This window comes from Salmo trutta, chromosome 35 (assembly GCF_901001165.1).
Source record: "Salmo trutta chromosome 35, fSalTru1.1, whole genome shotgun sequence".
Taxonomy (NCBI): domain Eukaryota; kingdom Metazoa; phylum Chordata; class Actinopteri; order Salmoniformes; family Salmonidae; genus Salmo; species Salmo trutta.
In genome coordinates, this window is record NC_042991.1 from 20,521,698 (window position 1) to 20,543,879 (window position 22,182).

Genomic DNA, 22,182 nt, shown 5'->3' on the forward strand with positions numbered 1-22,182 from the left:
AAGCTGATTCTAGATGTAATTTTGGATTGGAGATGTTAATGTGAGTCTGGAAGGAGAGTTTACAGTCTAGCCAGACACCTAGATATTTGTAGTTGTCTACATATTCTAAGTCAGAACCGTCCAGAGTAGTGATGCTGGACGGGCGGGCAGGTGCGAGCAGCGATCAGTTGAAGAGCATGCATTTAGCTTTACTTGCATTGAAGAGCAGTTGGAGGCCACGGAAGGAGAGTTGTATGGCATTGAAGCTCGTCTGGAGGTTAGTTGTCCAAAGAAGGGCCAGAGGTATACAGAATGGTGTAGTCTGCGTAGAGGTAGATCAGAGAATCACCAGCAGCAAGAGCGACATCATTGATGTATACAGAGAAGAGAGTCGGCCCGAGAATTGAACCCTGTGGCACCCCCAGAGACTGCCAGAGGTTCGGACAACAGGCCCTCCGATTTGACACACTGAACTCTATCAGAGAAGTAGTTGGTGAACCAGGCAAGGCAATCATTTGAGAAACCAAGGCTGTTGAGTCTGCTGACAAGAATGTGGGAATTGACAGAGTCGAATGCCTTGGCCAGGTCCATGAATACAGCTGCACAGTAATGTCTCTTATCGATGGCGGTTATGATATTGTTTAGGACCTTGAGCATGGCTGAGGTGCACCCATGACCAGCTCTGAAACCAGATTGCATTGCGGAGAAGGTACGGTGGGATTCGAAATGGTTGGTAATCTGTTTGTTAACTTGGCGTTTGAAGACCTTAGAAAGGCAGGGTAGGATAGATATAGGTCTGTAGCAGTTTGGGTCTAGAGTGTCTCCCCCTTTGAAGAGGGGGATGACCGCGGCAGCTTTCCAATCTTTGGGAATCTCAGATGATACAAAAGAGAGGTTGAACAGGCTAGTAATAGGGGTTGCAACAATTCCGGCAGATCATTTTAGAAAGAGAGGGTCCAGATTGTCTAGCCCGGCTGATTTATAGGGGTCCAGATTTTGCAGCTCTTTCAGAACATCAGCTATGCGGATTTGGGTGAAGGAGAAATGGGGGAGGCTTGGGTGAGTTGCTGTGGGGGGTGGAGGGCTGTTGACCAGGGTAAGGGATGCCAGGTGGAAAGCATGGCCAGCCGTAGAAAAATGCTTATTGAAATTCTCATATCTAGTGGATTTATCGGTGGTGACAGTGTTTCCTAGCCTCATTGCAGTCGGCAGCTGGGAGGAGGTGCTCTTATTCTCCATGGACTTTACAGTGTCCCAGAACTTTTTTGAGTTTGTGCTACAGGATGCAAATTTCTGCTTGAAAAAACTAGCCTTAGCTTTCCTAACTGCCTGTGTATATTGGTTCCTAACTTCCCTGAAAAGTTGCATATCACGGGGTCTATTCGATGCTAATGCAGAACACCACAGGATGTTTTTATGCTGGTCAAGGGCAGTCAGGTCTGGAGAGAACCAAAGGCTATATCTGTTCCAGGTCCTACATTTTTTGAATGGGGATGCTTATTTAAGATGGTGAGGAAGGCACTTTTAAAGAATAACCAGGCATCCTCTACTGACGGGATGGGGTCAGTATCCTTCCAGGATACCCGGGCCAGGATGATTGGAAAGGCCTGCTCGCTGAAGTGTTTTAGGGAGCGTTTGACAGTGATGAGGGGTGGTTGTTTGACCACAGACCCATTACGAATGCAGGCAATGAGTCGGTGATCGCTGAGATCTTGGTTGAAAACAGCAGAGGTGTATTTGGAGGACAAGTTGGTTTGGATGATATCTTTGAGGGTGCCCTTGTTTACAGATTTGGGGTTGTACCTGGTGGGTTCATTGATAATTTGTGTGAGATTGAGGTCATCAAGCTTAGATTATAGGATGGCCGGGGTGTTAAGCATGCCCCAGTTTAGGTCACCTAGCAGCACGAGCTCTGAAGATAGATGGGGGGAATTCAATTCACATATGGTGTCCAGGCCACAGCTGGGGGCAGAAGGTGGTCTATAGCAAGCGGCAATGGTGAGAGACTTGTTTCTGGAAAGGTGGATTTTTTAAAGTAGAAGCTTGAATTGTTTGGGTACAGACCTGGATAGTAAGACAGAACTCTGCAGGCTATCTCTGCAGTAGATTGCAACTTCATTTAACTAGTCAAGTCAGTTAAGAACAAATTGTTATTTTCAATGATGGCCTAGGAATAGTGGGTTAACTGCCTTGTTCAGGGGTAGAACAACAGATTTGTACCTTGTCAGCTCGGTGATTTGAACTTGCAACCTTTCAGTTACTAGTCCAACGCTCTAACCACTACGGCGACCAGACATGGCGATTCAGACAGCTAGCAGGCCGGGACTAGCAGAAGGGCCTTAGAGGGACGTCTCGACGGTGGGTAGTCTGTTTTAGCCTCCGCGTGCGGTGACGTCGATTGACCAGTCGTGATGGATTAGTAGGGTTCCGAGTAGCAGAGGGGTCCAAGTCCAATTGGCAAAATAGGTATAGTGGCCCAAGAAATTGGCCAATGGATCTATTCAGCTAAAAGTCCAATATGCTCTAGACAGCTAGCGGGCCGTGGCTAGCAGCTAGCGGGTGAATTATCTAATATCTGAAGGACTGAGACCATCCATGGGTGCTAATGTGACTTACACAAAGACCTTTCTTGTCAAATTAAATGGGCTTTTTATTTTGCTTAAGTGTCCAGGTGGCAATTATTATGTTGGAAGGTCTGAGAGAGAATTCAAAGTTTGAATTACAGAGCAACATCAGAACTGGTGATGAGAAGGCCCCTGTGTCCTGACACTTTAATGCGGTGGGACATGATGTGTGCCAACTGAGGTTCCAGGACATAGAAGTTGTACAGCCACCTAACAGATATTACATGCTGACCAGACCGCGCACAAGTTGATTTTGTCCACCCACACCAGATGCGATCAGGACACGCAGGTTGAAATATCAAAACAAACTCTGAACCAATTATATTAATTTGGGGACAGGTCGAAGTGCATTAAACATTTATGGCAATTTAGCAAGCTAGCTTGCTGTTACTAGCTAATTTGTCATGGTATATAAACATTGGTTTGTTATTTTACCTTAAATGCACAACGTCCTCTAATCCGACAATTAATCCACAGGTAAAATGGTAAACCGAGTTTGTTTCTAGTAATCTCTCCTCCTTCGGGCTTCTTCTTCTTTGGACTTTATATGGAGGTTGGCAACCAACTTCAAGGTGCATTACCACTACCAACTGGATTGGAGTGTGGACCTCAGTTCATCTTTCAATCACACACGTGGGTATATGCTCCTAAAAACCAATGAGGAGATGGCACGTTGCTATATGCTCCTAAAAACCAATGAGGAGATGGGAGAGGCAGGACTTTCAGCGAGTTGAACGTCACAAATAGAACCAAGTTCTATTTTAGTGCCTGGCTACGCAGACGCTTGTTGACGTGCGTGAGCAGTGTGGGTGCTATGATTGAATAATATGTACAGTTGACGTCGGAAGTTTACATACACTTAGGTCGAAGTCATTAAAACTCCCTTTTCAACTAGTCCACAAACTTCTCGTTAACAAACTATAGTTTTGGCAATTCACTGCAATTCACTGTATCACAATTAAAGTGGGTCAGAAGTTTACATACACTAAGTTGACTGTGCCTTTAAACAGCTTGGAAAATTTCAGAAAATGATGTCATGGCTTTAGAAGCTTCTGATAGGCTAATTGACATAATTTGAGTCAATTGGAGGTGTACCTGTGGATGTATTTCAAGGCCTACCTTAAAACTCAGTGCCTCTTTGCTTGACATCATGGGAAAATCAAAAATAATCAGCCAAGACCTCAGAAAATAAATTGTAGACCTCCACAAGTCTGGTTCATCCTTCGGAGCAATTTCCAAATGCCTGAAGGTACCACGTTCATCTGTACAAACAATAGTACACAAGTATAAACACCATGGGACCACGCAGCCGTCATACCGCTCAGGAAGGAGATATGTTCTGTTTCCTAGAGATGAACGTACTTTGGTGCGAAAAATGCAAATCAATCCCAGAACAACAGCAAAGGACCTTGTGGAGATGCTGGAGGAAACGGGTACAAAAGTATCTATATCCAAAGTAAAATGAGTCCTATATCGACATAACCTGAAAGGCCGCTCAGCAAGGAAGAAGCCACTGCTCCAAAACCGCCATAAAAGATCGTACTTTTTGGAGAAATGTCCTCTGGTCTGATGAAACAAAAATAGAACTGTTTGGCCATAATGGGCATTGTTATGTTTGGAGGAAAAGGGGGAGGCTTGCAAGCCGAAGAAAACTATCCCAACTGTGAAACACGGGGGTGGCAGCATCATGTTGTGGGGGTGCTTTGTTGTAGGATGGACTAGGGCACTTCACAAAATAGATTGCATCATGAGGAATGAAAATTATGTGGATAAATTGAAGCAACATCTCAAGACATCAGTCAGGAAGTTAAAGCTTGTCGCAAATGGGTCTTCCAAATGGACAATGACCCCAAGCATACTTCCAAAGTTGTGGCAAAATGGCTTAAGGACAACAAAGTCAAGGTATTGGAGTGGCCATCACAAAGCCCTGACCTCAATCCCATAGAAAATGTGTGGGCAGAACTGAAAAAGCCTGTGCGAGCAAGGAGGCCTGCAAACCTGACTCAGTTACACCAGCTCTGTCAGGAGGAATGGGCCAAAATGCACCCAACTTATTTTGGGAAGCTTGTGGAAGGCTACCCGAAATGTTTGACCCAAGTTAAACAATTTAAAGGCAACACTACCAAATAAATTGAGTGTATGTAAACTTCTGACTCACTGGGAATGTGATGAAAGAAATAAAAGCTGAAATAAATAATTCTCTCTACTATTATTCTGACATTTCACATTCTTAAAATAAAGCGGGGATCCTAACTGACCTAAAACAGGGAATCTTTACTAGGATTAAATGTCAGGAATTGTGAAAAACTGGGTTTAAATGTATTTGGCTAAGGTGTAAGTAAACTTCCGACTTCAACTGTATCTGTAAATTTATTTTGCAATGCACGCGACTCGAGCGGTGTGGTCAGCATGTTCGATAGTAGGTGATAAATTGCTGTTACAGAGGGAGATATTAAATCCATGTCTTACAGAGAGCCCTAGAGTCCTGAATGAAGAACTTCTGTTAAGTTGCTTCCTGTGAGCAACAAGGTACCTATTTCTTTGTTTATTCTCATTTTTATTTTGAAGCTCTTGAGGAAAATAGTAGAAAATGTCTGTAAATAATGTATGTAAATAATGATTGTGAAAAAAGAAAGAAGCAGTACTGCAATGTGACATCATCTATAAATATGGGTGAATGCCTATTGTCTGTTTTTGACCTCTGAGGCAAAAAAAAGGCCTTAACTTAAATAATATTTCAGTGAGTGAGTTTTTTCCTTTCTTCAAGTATATGTTTTTTGAACCTGGCCCCCGAAGACCTTTTGTCACTACAAACATTTGAGCTAAGCACGCCAATTTCTCCTTCTATGATTAAACAGAGACCCAACACAGCAAATGCCACCTTGTGTCAGAATCTCCCATCTGCCACCATGGGGACCAACATGCCTGGCAGGCTCTCTCTCTCTCTTCTCTAACACAATAATGTCTCCCAAGCATATGGCCCAGCAGGTTAAGCCATTGTTTTTCAGGATTCACAGATTAATGGGAATGGCTGCCAGCATTCGTCTGTACCAATCTGTCAGAGCAGAGAGAGCGGGACAGTCTTTGCCAGGTGGAGCCTGTCCAAAAGAAATGACTGAACAGCCATAATGGTTAGAATCACTGAAACTCTCAAAACCTTTGCAGAGCGGAGAACCTGAGGACTGGGGTGGGGTGGGGGGAGAAATGTGCAGAAACAATATTTCTATTTGTGTTTGCCCTGTCTCGTCCATCTGTGCTGAACTGCTTGAACTGGTGCCCAGAAAAAAAGCAGTCAGGGAACTATAAGCATCAACCTCTTCTCTGTTAATAGTTCACAGATATATTCATGATGGAAACCAAGAATATTCATTTTTTTGTATTCATTTTTTTTATTCATGTGGACCTTTATCTAATTAATCACCTCTAAGTGAAATTAATGCATAGATTTTGAATTGAAATAGATTTATTTACCATGAAGGCTAAAAAGCTGGGAAAGCCTCCACTAATGGTCTCTTCTGTAGAAACACAGACAGAGATGAAATGTCAAGGTCGTAATGGATTCACTAATATTCCCCAGTATACTGCATACTGTATGGTGACCGACCAGGTGATAGTGCGTGTTATCTGTGGGGTAGACTATTCTCTAACAGCTATCCAGCTGCCACATTTTCACAGACATAGAGGGACTATAATGACATGGCTGCTAGGGTAGAGATGTTAGCTCTCTTCAGAAATAGCCTTAACACAGCATTATTCACTCTGTGTGTACCGTAATAAAGTGTTAGAAGGGAAAAAAACTGACTTTGCAGGCTGAATGATGCAATACACCTGCAATGACTTAATGCCCTTCTATTACAATGTGGCAATACCCACAGCCTACCTCTTTTTTTTCATCAATGTTTTAACTTTATTTCTCTATGGAATGTTCAAGCAATCAATTGGACAAATAGCCTTCATCAACATCTCCTTATCTCCCCCGACTGTCCTTGACTGTCGACTCTGACTTTGGTTTTTGTCAGTCACTTTATCAGGCATTGTACGCTTGTGCGTTTAGTTGTATTCACACATTTGGTTAGGTTAGTCTTATTCTAAAATTGATGAAATTGATGAGGGAAAAAAAACAATCTGCACACGATAATGAAAAGCAAAAACAGGATTTTAGAAATGTTGCTAATTTATAAAAAAAAAAAAAATTTAAAGTATGAAATATCACATTTATAAAAGTATTCAGACCCTTTACTCAGTACTTTGTTGAAGAAACTTTGGCAGCTATTACATCCTCAAGTCTTCTTGGGTATGACGCTACAAGCTTGGCACACCTGTAATTGGGGAGTTTCTCCCATTCTTCTCTGCAGATCCTCTCAAGCTCTGTCAGGTTGGATGCGGAGCGTCTCTGCACAGCTTTTGTCAGGTCTCTCCAGGGATGATCGATTGGGTTCAAGTCCGGGCTCTGGTTGGGCCACTCAAGGACATTCAGAGACTTGTCCCGAAGCCACTCCTGCGTTGTCTTGGCTGTGTGCATTGCCCCCAGGTTAAGGTCCTGATTGCTCTGGAGCAGGTTTTCATCAAGGATCTCTCTGTACTTTGCTCCGTTCATCTTTCCCTCAATCCAGACTAGTCTCCCAGTCCCTGCCGCTGAAAAACATGGATGGTGCCAAGTTTCTTCCAGAAGTGACACTTGGCATTCAGGCCAAAGAGTTCAATCTTGGTTTCCTCAGACCAGATAATCTTGTTTCTCATGGTCTGAGAGTCTTTAGGTGCCTTTTGGCAAACTCCAAGCGGGCTGTCATGTGTCTTTTACTGAGGAGTGTCAGATTGTTGTCCTTCTGGAAGGTTCTCCCATCTCCACAGAGTAACTCTCGAGCTCTGTCAGAGTGATCATCGGGTTCTTGGTCACCTCCCTGACCAAGGCCCTTCTCCCCCAATTGCTCAGTTTGGCCGGGTGGCCAGCTCTAGGAAGAGTCTTGGTGCTTCCAAACTTCTCCCATTTAAGAATGATGGAAGCCACTGTGTTCTTGAGGACCTTCAATGCTGCAGAAATATTTTGGTACCCTTCCCCAGATCTGTGCCTCGACACAATCCTGTCCCGGAGCTCTACGGACTATTCTTTCGACCTCATGGCTTGGTTTTTGCTCTGACATGCACTGTCAACTGTGGGATCTTATATAGACGTGTGTGCCTTTCCAAAGCATGTCCAATCAATTGAATTTACCACAGGTGGACTCCAATCAAGTTGTAGAAACATCTCAAGGATGATCAATGGAAACAGGATACACCTGAGCTCAATTTAGATTCTCATATCAAAGGGTCTGAATACTTATGTAAATAAGTTATTTCTGTTTTATTTTTTTAAATAAATCTGCAAAAATGTCACAGTTTTCACTTTGTAATTATGGGCTACTGTGTGTAGATTGCTGAGGATTTGTTTTTATTTAATCCATTTTATAATAAGGCTGTAAAGTAACAACATGTGGAAAGGGTCAAGGGGTCTGAATACTTTCCGAAGGCACTGTATATATACAATACTGGTCAAAAGTTTAAGAACACCTACTCATTCAAGGGTTATTCTTACATTGTATAATAATAGGGAAGACATCAAAACTATGACATAACATGTATGGAATCATGTAGTAACCAAAAAAAAGTGTTCAACAAATCGAAATATACACTGCTCAAAAAATAAAGGGAACACTAAAATAACACATCCTAGATCTGAATGAATGAAATAATCTTATTAAATACTTTTTTCTTTACATAGTTGAATGTGCTGACAACAAAATCACACAAAAATAATAAATGGAAATCCAATTTATCAACCCATGGAGGTCTGGATTTGGAGTCACACTCAAAATTAAAGTGGAAAACCACACTACAGGCTGATCCAACTTTGATGTAATGTCCTTAAAACAAGTCAAAATGAGGCTCAGTAGTGTGTGTGGCCTCCACGTGCCCGTATGACCTCCCTACAACGCCTGGGCATGCTCCTGATGAGGTGGCGGATGGTCTCCTGAGGGATCTCCTCCCAGACCTGGACTAAAGCATCCGCCATCTCCTGGACAGTCTATGGTGCAACGTGGCGTTGGTGGATGGAGCGAGACATGATGTCCCAGATGTGCTCAATTGGATTCAGGTCTGGGGAACGGGCGGGCCAGTCCATAGCATCAATGCCTTCCTCTTGCAGGAACTGCTGACACACTCCAGCCACATGAGGTCTAGCATTGTCTTGCATTAGGAGGAACCCAGGGCGAACCGCACCAGCATATGGTCTCACAAGGGGTCTGAGGATCTCATCTCGGTACCTAATGGCAGTCAGGCTACCTCTGGCGAGGACATGGAGGACTGTGCGGCCCCCCAAAGAAATGCCACCCCACACCATGACTGACCCACCGCCAAACCGGTCATGCTGGAGGATGTTGCAGGCAGCAGAACGTTCTCCACGGCGTCTCCAGACTCTGTCATGTCTGTCACGTGCTCAGTGTGAACCTGCTTTCATCTGTGAAGAGCACAGGGCGCCAGTGGCGAATTTGCCAGTCTTGGTGTTCTCTGGCAAATGCCAAACGTCCTGCATGGTGTTGGGCTGTAAGCACAACCCCCACCTGTGGACGTCGGGCCCTCATACCACCCTCATGGAGTCTGTTTCTGACCGTTTGAGCAGACACATGCACATTTGTGGCCTGCTGGAGGTCATTTTGCAGGGCTCTGGCAGTGCTCCTCCTGCTCTTCCTTGCACAAAGGCGGAGGTAGCGGTCCTGCTGCTGGGTTGTTGCCCTCCTACGGCCTCCTCCACGTCTCCTGATGTACTGGCCTGTCTCCTGGTAGCGCCTCCATGCTCTGGACACTACGCTGACAGACACAGCAAACCTTCTTGCCGCAGCTCGCATTGATGTGCCATCCTGGATGAGCTGCACTACCTGAGCCACTTGTGTGGGTTGTAGACTCTGTCTCATGCTACCACTAGAGTGAAAGCACCGCCAGCATTCAAAAGTGACTAAAACATCAGCCAGGAAGCATAGGAACTGAGAAGTGGTATGTGGTCACTACCTGCAGAACCACTCCTTTATTGGGGGTGTCTGGCTAATTGCCTATAATTTCCACCTGTTGTCTATTCCATTTGCACAACAGCATGTGAAATGTATTGTCAATCAGTGTTGCTTCCTAAGTGGACAGTTTGATTTCACAGAAGTGTGATTGACTTGGAGTTACATTGTGTTGTTTAAGTGTTCCCTTTATTTTTTTGAGCAGTATATTTTATATTTGAGATTCTTCAAAGTAGCCACTCTTTGCCTTGATGACAGCTTTGCAAACTCTCGGCACTTTCTCAACAAGCTTCACCTGGAATGCTTTTCCAACAGTCTTGAAGGAGTTCCCACATATGCTGAGCACTTGTTGGCTGCTTTTCCTTCAATCTGCGGTCCGACCCATCCCAAGCCATCTCAATTTGGTTGAGGTTGGGGATTGTGGAGACCAGGTCATCTGATGCAGCATTCCATCACTCTCCTTTTTGGTAAAATAGCCCTTTCACAGCCTGGAGGTGTGTTGGGTCATTGTCCTGTTGAAAAACAAATGATAGTCCTTCTAAGCCCAAACCAGATGGGATGACATATCTCTGCAGAATGCTGTGCTAGCCATGCTGGTTAAGTGTGCCTTGAATTCTAAATAAATCACAGTGTCGCCAGCAAAGCACCCCCACACCATAACACCACCTCCTCCATGCTTTACGGTGGGAACTACACATGCGGAGATCATCCATTCACCCACAATGCGTCTCACAAAGACACAGCGGCTGAAACCAAGAATCTCCAATTTGGACTCCAGACCAAAGGACAAATTTCCACTGATCTATTGTCCATTGCTCGTATCTCTTGGCCCAAGCAAGTCTCTTCTTCTTATTGGTGTCTTTTTTAGTAGTGGTTTCTTTGCAGCAATTTGACCATGAAGGCCTGATTCACACAGTCTCATCTGAACAGTTGATGTTGAGATGTGTCTGTTACTTGAACTCTGTGAAGCATTTATTTGGACTGCAATTTCTGAGGCTGGTAACGCTAATTAACTTATCCTCTGCAGCAGAGGTATCTCTGGGTCTTCAATTCCTGTGGCGGTCCTCATGAGAGCCATTTTGATCGTAGCGCTTGATGGTTTTTGTGACTGCGGTTGAAGATTCCAAAATTATTTATATTTTCCGTGGTGACTGACCTTCATGTCTTAAAGTAATGGACTGTCGTTTCTATTTACTTTTTTGAGCTGTTCTTTGCCAGAATATGGATCTGGTAGTTTACCAAATAGGGCTATCTTCTGTATACCACCCCTACCACAACACTGATTGGCTCAAATGCATTAAGAAGGAAATAAATACCACAAATGAACTTTTAACAAGGCACACCTGTTAACCTCTCTCGGGTATGTGGGACGATTTCGTCCCACCTACGTAACAGCTACTGAAATTCCAGTGGCGCGATTTTTGAATCGTTAGAAATACTATTACTTCAATTTCTCAAACATATGACTATTTTACAGCTATTTAAAGACAAGAATCTCGTTAATCTAACCCCACTGTCCGATTTCAAAAAGGCTTTACAACGAAAGCAAAACATTAGATTATGTCAGCAGAGTGCCCAGCCAGAAAAAATCAGACAGCCATTTTTCAAGCTAGCATATAATGTCACAAAAACCCAAACCACAGCTAAATGCAGCACTAACCTTTGATGATCTTCATCAGATGACACACCTAGGACATTGTGTTATACAATACATGCATGTCTGTTCAATCAAGTTCATATTTATATCAAAAAACAGCTTTTTGCATTAGCATGTGACGTTCAGAAAACGCATAACCCCCGGCAAACTTCCGTTGAATTTACTAACAGTTTGCTAAATTACTCACGAAAAACGTTCACAAAAAGCATAACAATTATTTTAAGAATTATAGATACATTACTCCTCTATGCACTCGATATGTCCGATTTTAAAATAGCTTTTCGGATGAAGCACATTTTGCAATAATCTAAGTACATAGCCCGGCATTACAGGGCTAGCTATTTAGATACCCACCCAGGTCAGCATCCACCAAAATCACATTTCCTATAAGAAAAATGTTCTTACCTTGCTTGTTCTTCATCAGAATACACTGCCAGGACTTCTACTTCAATAACAAATGTTGGTTTGGTCCCAAATAATCCATCGTTATATCCAAACAGCGACGTTTTGTTCGTGAGTTCTAGAATGCTTCTTCCCGGTCTCGCGCATGGCGCATTGGCGTGTCAAAAATGTCTAAATATTCCATTACCGTACTTCGAAGCATGTCAACCGCTGTTTAAAACCAATTTTTATGCCATTCAACTCGTAGATTAGTGATAATATTCAGACCGGGAGTATGCATTGAGCCTAAACAGCCGAATAAAATTTCTCCTCAGAAGCGACTCATGCACGCGCATCATTCAAAGGTCCTCGGAGCATCCACTTTCAAAAGGCGATAATCTGTTTCAACCTGAGGCTCCCTCGTAAACCTTCAGTTATTTCGCGGGCTCTGAGAGCCTATTGGAGCCCTGGGAATTGTCACGTTACAGCTAAGATCCTTACTTTTCAATAAAAAGATGCAAGACGCACGACTCCTTGTCAGACAGGGTACTTCCTGCTTGAAACCTTGTCAGGTTTTTGCCTGCCATAGGAGTTCTGTTATACTCACAGACACCATTCAAACAGTTTTAGAAAATTCAGAGTGTTTTCTATCCAAACCTGAACAATAATATGCATATTCTAGCTTCTGAGTTGGTGTAGGAGGCAGTTAAAAATGGGAACATATTTTTTCCAAAATTCTCAATACTGCCCCCTACCCCAAACAGATTAATTAAAAATGCATTCCAGGTGACTATCTCATGAAGCTGGTTGAGAGAATGCCAAGAGTGTGCAAAGCTGTCATCAAGGCAAAGGGTGACTACTTTGAAGAATCTAAAATATATTTTGATTTGTTTAACACTTTTTTGGTTACTACATGATTCCATATGTGTTATTTCATAGTTTTGATGTCTTCACTATTATTCTACAATGTAGAAAATAGTCAAAATAAAGAAAAACCCTTGAATGAGTAGGTGTGTGCAAACTTTTGACTGGTACTGTGTGCGTGTGTGTGTTTTGGTGACAGTTTGCTGAAGTTGTCTTGAGTCAGTACTCTTCAATATCTCCTGTGGTATTTTCCTTCAGGAGCCTGCAGGTACTTGGTCAGGTCAATACCTTTGTCCTCCCAGTTGGTGATTGCCTCTGAGAGCTCTTTTATTGTTTTTTAGGAGGGAGTTAGGCTCTGCCCATCTCAGCCTATTGACAGCAGAGGAGACTCACTGAGCTACAGGACCTTGCTGCAGGGATGGTCAGAACAGAATTCTTACCGCTGATGTACATGCGTTGGATTGTGCTTCTGTCCCAATAGGCACATAATCAATAATGTAATAAGGTATGTCTGTACTAGGGTTGAGGGAGGAGGTAGGCGGAGAGCAACTAGCCTACCCTCGCCTATCAAACCATACACGTGGCTAAATTGAGAGTTTTGAGAGCTATGAGGCTGTAAAGAAAATAGGAGTCTTGATTTAGAATTAGGCCTATGAAGAAAGCCCTACACCAATGAGATCAATGATTCCATTAAGTCTGGATCGAGTGGTATTGTATAGGGGTGGCAGATAGCCTAAAAGTGATGGCAGGTAGCCTGGCGGGTAGGAGTGTTAAGCCATTAACCGAAAGTTTGCTAGATCAAATCCCAGAGCTGACAAGGTAAAAATGTCCTTCTGCCCCTGAACAAGGCAGTTAACCTCCACACCTCTCTGATTTAGAGGAGTTTGGTTAAATGCAGAAGACACATTTCAGTTGAATGCATTCAGTTGCACAACTGACTAGGTATCCCCCTTTTCCATTCCCCATTTCAGACACCGAAAAGCAATTTAAATGTATCCGGGGAAATCAGAAAACATCTCCAGACCTGATTAGAGATGCAGAGGAGATGAGTATATGAGGCAGGATATGTAGCAGTCAGCAGCTTTTAACAAGGCCAGAATAAGAGAACATTAGCCTGTCTGGGTAGTGACAGAGTGCAAATGAAGCTAGCTAGCACAGGTCCCCTGGAGCTTCTCTGGGTACGCACACACTGATTGCCCATGTAAAACAATGAATAATGCTACTATAGGAATAGATCCTGCAGTGCTCTGCATTTAACTTACTCTACCACTTAAAGCACTGCCAGTCCTATAATTGGATGAGGAATAATGAGACCATTGGATGTTAATGTTTCATTCAGGCCCCTCCCCCCTGCATCTGCCAAGGGTACTTAGAATAGAAGGAACTTCTAGTACTAGCTCAAGTGTTAAAGAAAACGAACACATCTCGCCTTGCAAACTCAAACACTTCGACATCATCCAAGATTAGAGGTGTCTTTCTGCTTAGTGTTAGTGTGGTTTATCGTCATGAAGAGGGTTGCCCCGGTGAACCGCTGACTGTCTCAAAACGGAGGAGAGAGAGATTGGGGCGCCCATGCTGTCCTTTCAAACACTGGAAGTCCCACTTAATGAAGGCGCTGCTCTTTGCCTGAGGTGTGCAAATAAACTCTCATTGCTTACGCACAGAGCCATAGGAGGGAGAGAGCCCATCAAAGTCACACAGATCATTGGCGTCCAATCACCTGGCCTTCTGTTTGCATTGTGTCTGATGTGATGTTTGTTGTCTCTAGTCTAACAGACATAGATCAGAAGGTAAATGGAGGAAGAAGACTGGGGGACACACACACAGTGCCCTTGAGGATTCCCATTTCACCTGAACTACCTCAGTTACAACACACGGTCACACAGTATGTGAGACAATCCAGTGAAAGTCAAACAGACGTGTCGGTCAAGCTAATAAATAATCTGATTATGACACCCTGCCCGCCGTACCCCCACACCTCTAAGATTAATATATGGCCTAGTGGTGATACACACACACACACGCACCCAGGCTGAACTAACACACAGAGGGTATAATGTCACGCCCAGGCTGAACTAACACACAGAGGGTATAATGTCACGCTCAGGCTGAACTAACACACAGAGAGGGTATAATGTCACGCCCAGGCTGAACTAACACACAGAGAGGGTATAATGTCACGCCCAGGCTGAACTAACACAGAGAGAGGGTATAATGTCACACCCAAGCTGAACTAACACAGAGAGGGTATAATGTCACACCCAGGCTGAACTAACACACAGAGAGGGTATAATGTCACGCTCAGGCTGAACTAACACACAGAGAGGGTATAATGTCACGCCCAGGCTGAACTAACACACAGAGAGGGTATAATGTCACACCCAGGCTGAACTAACACACAGAGAGGGTATAATGTCACGCTCAGGCTGAACTAACACACAGAGAGGGTATAATGTCACGCCCAGGCTGAACTAACACACAGAGAGGGTATAATGTCACACCCAGGCTGAACTAACACAGAGAGGGTATAATGTCACGCCCAGGCTGAACTAACACACAGAGAGGGTATAATGTCACACCCAGGCTGAACTAACACACAGAGAGGGTATAATGTCACGCCCAGGCTGAACTAACACACGGAGAGGGTATAATGTCACACCCAGGCTGAACTAACACAGAGAGGGTATAATGTCACGCCCAGGCTGAACTAACACACAGAGAGGGTATAATGTCACGCTCAGGCTGAACTAACACACAGAGAGGGTATAATGTCACACCCAGGCTGAACTAACACACAGAGAGGGTATAATGTCACACCCAGGCTGAACTAACACACAGAGAGGGTATAATGTCACGCTCAGGCTGAACTAACACACAGAGAGGGTATAATGTCACACCCAGGCTGAACTAACACACAGAGAGGGTATAATGTCACGCTCAGGCTGAACTAACACACAGAGAGGGTATAATGTCACACCCAGGCTGAACTAACACACAGAGAGGGTATAATGTCACACCCCGGCTGAACTAACACACAGAGAGGGTATAATGTTAAAATAATCTATCAGCAAGAAGCCTAGCCTACAATTACAAGATAATAAATTCAGTAAATGAATGAAGCCAATAGGCTAGTGGTTTCAGCTATATTGTTGTTGAAACGATGTAGGCCTTTTTAACCAATAAGAGAATGTCAAATTACTTGAATATGCCTATGTAAAGTGTAAAAATGTGTATTCGCATCAGTAGGCTAAGTGACTGAAATGCATCAGGTAAGTATTGGAAGGTTCATGAAAACATCAGGGTAGCTCATCAGGTAGGCTAGAGGCCAAATGTGTGTGTAGAGAAGATGTGCATTGCTTTCAATTGCCAGACTAATGATCATGAGCGCTCACCTCAACTTAGCTAACATTTCCCAGCATAATTGTAACCAAATATTCAAACGGAGATTCAGTGAAAAGAAAAATCTGACATTGATTTATCAAGAGAAGCTCCAGTGCTTGTGTCAAAGCAGCAATGACTGTCCCAATCAAAAGGGAGCTGGAATTAGCAGTTGACACATGGCAATTGCTTTACATTTATTATAACCAGTGGTGTAGTGCTATCTTTTTAGGTAGCCTACCGGAGCACCATTTATTATATTATTACATCATCATTTCTGAATGAAACTTGGTGCCTACATGTAGCCTATTGAAGACTATACAATAGGTCAGAATATAGAGTGGCAAGAAAAACTATTTGAACCTTTTGGAATTATCTGGATTTCTGCATAAATTGGTCATCAAATTTGATCTGATCTTCATCTAAGTCACAACAATAGACAAACATAGTGTGTGTCACGGTTGTCGTAGGAATGAGCGGACCAAAGTGCAGCTTGTGTGTCATTCCAAATTGTATTTATACTGTGAAACTATGCAATCCATAAATAAACTGAATAAACAAAACAAACCGTGAAACATACACTACTCAAAATTAATCTCCCACAAACCCAGGTGAGACAAACACCAACTTAAATATGACCTCCAATTAGAGACAACGATGACCAGCTGCCTCTAATTGGAGATCATCTCAAACAAAGCCTAACATAGAAATACAAAAACTAGAACAACCCAACATAGAAATACAAAACTAGAACATAACATAGAAAAAACTAAACTAGAACACCCCCCTGTCACGCCCTGACCTACTCTACCATAGAAAATAACAGCTTACCATGGTCAGGACGTGACAGTGTGCTTAAACTAATAACAGAAATTATTGTATTTTTCTTGTCTATATTGAATACATAATTTAAACATTCACAGTGTAGTTTGGGAAAAGTATGTGAACCCCTAGTCTAATTACTTCTCCAACCTAGAGTCCAATCAATGAGACGAGATTGGAGATGTTGGTTAGAACCTTCTTGCCCTATAAAAAAACACTCACAAAATTTGAGTTTGCTATTCACAAGAAGAATTGCCTGATGTGAACCATGTCTCGAACAAAAGAGATCTCAGAAGACCTAAGATTAAGAATTGTTGACTTGCATAAAGCTGGAAAGGGTTACAAAAGTATCTCTAAAAGCCTTAATTTTCATCAGTCCAAGGTAAGACATATTGTCTATAAATGGAGAAAGTTCAGCGCTGTTGCTAATCTCCCTAGGAGTGGCCGTCCTGCAAAAATGACTGCAAGAGCACAGCGCAGAATGCTCAATGAGGTTAAGAAGAATCCTAGAGTGTCAGCTAAAGACTTACAGAAATCTCTGGAAGATGCTAACGTCTCTGTTGACGAGTCTACGATACGTAAAACACTAAACAACAATGGTGTTCATGGGAGGACACCACAGAAGAAGCTACTGCTGTCCAAAAAAAACATTGCTGCATGTCTGAAGTAGGCAAAAGTGCACCTGGATGTTCCACAGCGCTACTGGAAAAATATTCTGTGGACAGATTAATCTACAGTTGAGTTGTTTGGAAGAAACACACAACACTATGTTTGGAGAAAAAAGGCACAGCACACTAACATCAAAACCTCATCCCAACTGTAAAGTATGGTGGAGGGAGCATCATGGTTTGGGGCTGCTTTACTGCCTCGGGGCTTGGACAGCTTGCTATCATCGACGGAAAAATGTATTCCCAGATGAAGATCAGATTAAATGTTATGACCAATTTATACAGAAATCCAGGTATTTCCAAAGGGCTCACATACTTTTTCTTCCCACTGTACATACAATAGGCCTATATCATCCAAGTTGCATGATTGCCTGTGCTTACACATAAGTGTCTCAATGAAAATGTTCTATGTTTAAAATCCTAAAAAAACTAATTAGACCTGCCTTGTTATAAATTAGGTCTACCTTTATTTTAAATTAGGCCTACCTTATTATAAATTAGGCCATCATCACTGTCAATTGTGAATGATAATTCTTCACGTTTTACAGGTGAAACGTCTATGCTGCATGCATGCCAACCATTTGATCCCAATTTCAGTTTCATGGTAATATGCATTTCAATCTTCTTGAATGACGTAGGCTAAGTAGCATAGCTGTTTAATCTCATTTTAGAGCAGATGGAGTTAAACACAGCCACCTGGATTTTGTTTCAATCAAAGCATATTTTAGCCCATGGCACCTGCTGTTGAGGTCTGTCCACATGAGAAAAAAAAAAACATTTCAGCACAATCATCCTAAATTGTCATCAGAAATTATGTGGTGTTTTTGGTATGACAGTAGCCTAACATTATCTATGCTATTATATTCGGTTTGTTATGTAGAATACTAATGAATCATAAAGTGATCTTGCAAGACATGGCACCATTCTGGAAGTGGCGGGGCATGGAAGTGGCACTACACCCCTGATTTATAACGGTTGGATGACTTCTGGGTGTTTTATCTCAAACCACTTTTTACACCATCGCAGCAGGACAAAAGATTTGGGAATGACCCAAAATCATGTAGGACTAAAGCCCCGAAAGCCAGATCGTGGTGACTTCCCTGGTCCTTAGACATATGTATAGAGAAAGAACACACAGTGACAACCCTGTTTAAACAAACAGATAACGTGCTCTTGAAGCTGGACGCTAAGCTACAGACATAAAACTAGGTAAATATACCTGTACTTTTAGGAAAGAACCTTTCTCCGTGAACAGTGGCAGGCTGGCTGTTTTTTGTGCTGTGTGACCGTTACCCGGTGATTGTAATGGCCTGTAGTAGAGCACAGAACCATTCAGAGTCTGGGAAAGGAAACAGCTCCCCATCACAGCACTGCACTCTGCAATCCCACCAGTCAAGGAAAGGAAGCCATTTTGATCCTTTTCCCTACAAATTTTTTACTCCAGGAATCTGTACAACTGGTGGCATATCTCTGTGTGCTTAGAAAGACTGTCAATATATGCAAATGCATAGTAATTACACAATTTAATTCAGTGCATCTGTTCCAAGTTTATGTAATTATTCAAGCACTGCAAAATGGGTTACGTCAACTGTTTTACAAACACTGACTCTTCGCTCATAGCTACAGTATTAGCTTAGATTTCTCATAAAGTACCAGCACATTTATCAGTGCTCTAACGGTATCAGTGTACAAGACTATACTGTAGCTACCGTAGTAATAACCCCACCGACCTGTTTGACAGTTTGATGTTTTTGAGCATGAATGAATAATTAGCTTTTGGATGCTTCCTACCTGCTCCTCTGTAAATAGTGTTGTCTCCAATTATTCCTCCTCTCCGGCCTGACTCTCTTTCTCTCTCACTCTACCCACACTCTGATCCCAGAGAGCTTTCTTTTGTCAATTATGGTCATTAAAAAAAGCAGACATTTTAGAATGCTCTCATGTTGGGCTTGTTGTGCTAAGAGATTACTGCACACAATGCTAGCTATAATAACTGAAAACAAATAACTAGCTAGCCGCGTTGTTCTATTGAGATTGCAGGAAGTTTTTTTTCCTCTCATGATCCTTGGGAAGAGGCTGACTTCTCTCGGGTGGTTTTGTTTATCTGTTTGTTTTTGTCATGTTAATTGCTTCCCTTGTTGTATCTGTCTTGTAATTAATTTTGAAATGTTAGCCATGCACTGAAGCTGAAAGGGAAATCTTATATATGGTAGTTTCAGCTTGTTAAGGCTTAAAAGAAGTTTACGCACTTAACTCTAGTCAATGCTACATGACCAAAAGTATATGGACACCTGCTCGTCGAACATCTCATTCCAAAATCATGGGCATAAATATGGAGTTGGTCCCCCCTTTGCTGCTATAACAAAAAGGTTTTCCACTAGAACACTGCTGTAGGGACTTGCTTCCATTCAGCCACAAGAACATTAGGGCACTGATGTTGGGCGATTAGGCCTGGCTTGCAATCGGCGTTTCAATTCATCCCAAAGGTGTTCGATGGGGTTGAGGTCAGGGCTCCATGTAGGCCAGTCAAGTTCTTCCACACCGATCTCGACAAACCATTTCTGTATAGAACTCGCTTTGTGCACAGGGCATTGTGATGCTGAAACAGGAAAGGGCCTTCCCCAAACTGTTCCCACAAAGTTGGAAGCACAGAATCATTTAGACTGTCATTGTATGCTGTAGCGTTAAGATTTCCCTTCACTGGAACAATGAGCCTGAACCATTAAAAACAGCCACAGACCATTATTCTGCAACAAAACTTTACAGTTGGCACTATGCATTCGGGCAGGTAGCGTTGTCCTGGCATTCGCCAAACTCAGACTTGTTGGACTGCCAGATGGTGAAGCGGGATTCCACTGCTTCAAAGTTCAATGGTGGCGATCTTATCACCACTCCAGCCGACACTTGGCATTGCACATGGTGATGTTAGGCTTGTGTGCGGCTGCTCAGCCATGGAAACCCATTTCATGAAGCTCCCGACTTACAGTTTTTGTGCTGACGTTTCTTCCAGAAGCAGTTTGGAATTTGGTAGTGAGTGTTGCAACCGAGGACAGACAATTTTTGTTGCTCCTAGACGTTTCCACTTCACAATAATACATTTACATTTACGTCATTTAGCAGACGCTCTTATCCAGAGCGACTTACAAATTGGTGCATTCACCTTATGATATCCAGTGGAACAACCACTTTACAATAGTACATCTATATATATTTTTTTTTGGGGGTGGGGGGGTTAGAAGGATTACTATATCCTATCCCAGGTATTCCTTAAAGAGGTGGGGTTTCAGGTGTCTACGGAAGGTGGTGATTGACTCCGCTGTCCTGGCGTCATGAAGGAGCTTGTTCCACCATTGGGGTGCCAGAGCAGCGAACAGTTTTGACTGGGCTGAGCGGGAACTGTGCTTCCGCAGAGGTAGGGAGGCGAGCAGGCCAGAGGTGGATGAACGCAGTGCCCTTCTTTGGGTGTAGGGACTGATCAGAGCCTGAAGGTACGAAGGTGCCGTTCCCTTCACAGCTCCGTAGGCAAGCACCATGGTCTTGTAGCAGATGCGAGCTTCAACTGAAAGCCAGTGGAGTGTGCGGAGGAGCGGGGTGACGTGAGAGAACTTGGGAAGGTTGAACACCAGATGGGCTGCGGCATTCTGGATGAGTTGTAGGGGTTTAATGGCACAGGCAGGGAGCCCCGCCAACAGGGAGTTGCAGTAATCCAGATGGGAGATGACAAGTGCCTGGATTAGGACCTGCGCCGCTTCCTGTGTGAGGCAGGGTCGTACTCTGCGAATGTTGTATAGCATGAACCTACAGGATCGAGTCACCGCCTTGATGTTAGCGGAGAACGACAGGGTGTTGTCCAGGGTCACGCCGAGGCTCTTAGCACTCTGGGAGGAGGACACAATGGAGTTGTCCACCGTGATGGCGAGATCATGGAAAGGGCAGACCTTCCCCGGGAGGAAGAGCAGCTCCGTCTTGCCGAGGTTCAGCTTGAGGTGGTGATCCGTCATCCACACTGATATGTCTGCCAGACATGCAGAGATGCGATTCGCCACCTGGTTATCAGAAGGGGGAAAGGAGAAGATTAATTGTGTGTCGTCTGCGTAGCAATGATAGGAGAGACCATGTGAGGATATCACAGAGCCAAGTGACTTGGTGTATAGCGAGAATAGGAGAGGGCCTAGAACTGAGCCCTGGGGGATACCAGTGGTGAGAGCACGTGGTGCGGAGACGGATTCTCGCCACGCCACCTGGTAGGAGTGACCTGTCAGGTAGGATGCAATCCAAGAGTGAGCCACGCCGGAGATACCCAACTCGGAGAGGGTGGAGAGGAGGATCTGATAGTTCACAGTATCAAAGGCAGCAGATAGGTCTAGAAGGATGAGAGCAGAGGAGAGAGAGTTAGCTTTAGCAGTGCGGAGAGCCTCCGTGACACAGAGAAGAGCAGTCTCAGTTGAATGACCAGCCTTGAAACCTGACTGATTTGGATCGAGAAGGTCATTCTGAGAGAGATAGCAGGAGAGCTGGCCAAGGACGGCACGTTCAAGAGTTTTGGAGAGAAAAGAAAGAAGGGATACTGGTCTGTAGTTGTTGACATCGGAGGGATCGAGTGTAGGTTTTTTGAGAAGGGGTGCAACTCTCGCTCTCTTGAAGACGGAAGGGACGTAGCCAGCGGTCAAGGATGAGTTGATGAGCGAGGTGAGGTAAGGGAGAAGGTCTCCGGAAATGGTCTGGAGAAGAGAGGAGGGGATAGGGTCAAGCGGGCAGGTTGTTGGGCGGCC

At 43.7% G+C, this 22,182-nt stretch overlaps 1 protein-coding gene across 1 annotated transcript in view; it reads left to right on the forward strand.

Moving 5' to 3' along the window:
• The window catches only part of LOC115174836 (solute carrier family 35 member F1-like), a 154,803-nt gene that overhangs the window by 77,312 nt on the left and 55,309 nt on the right, over window positions 1–22,182 (forward strand). The window lies entirely within an intron of this gene.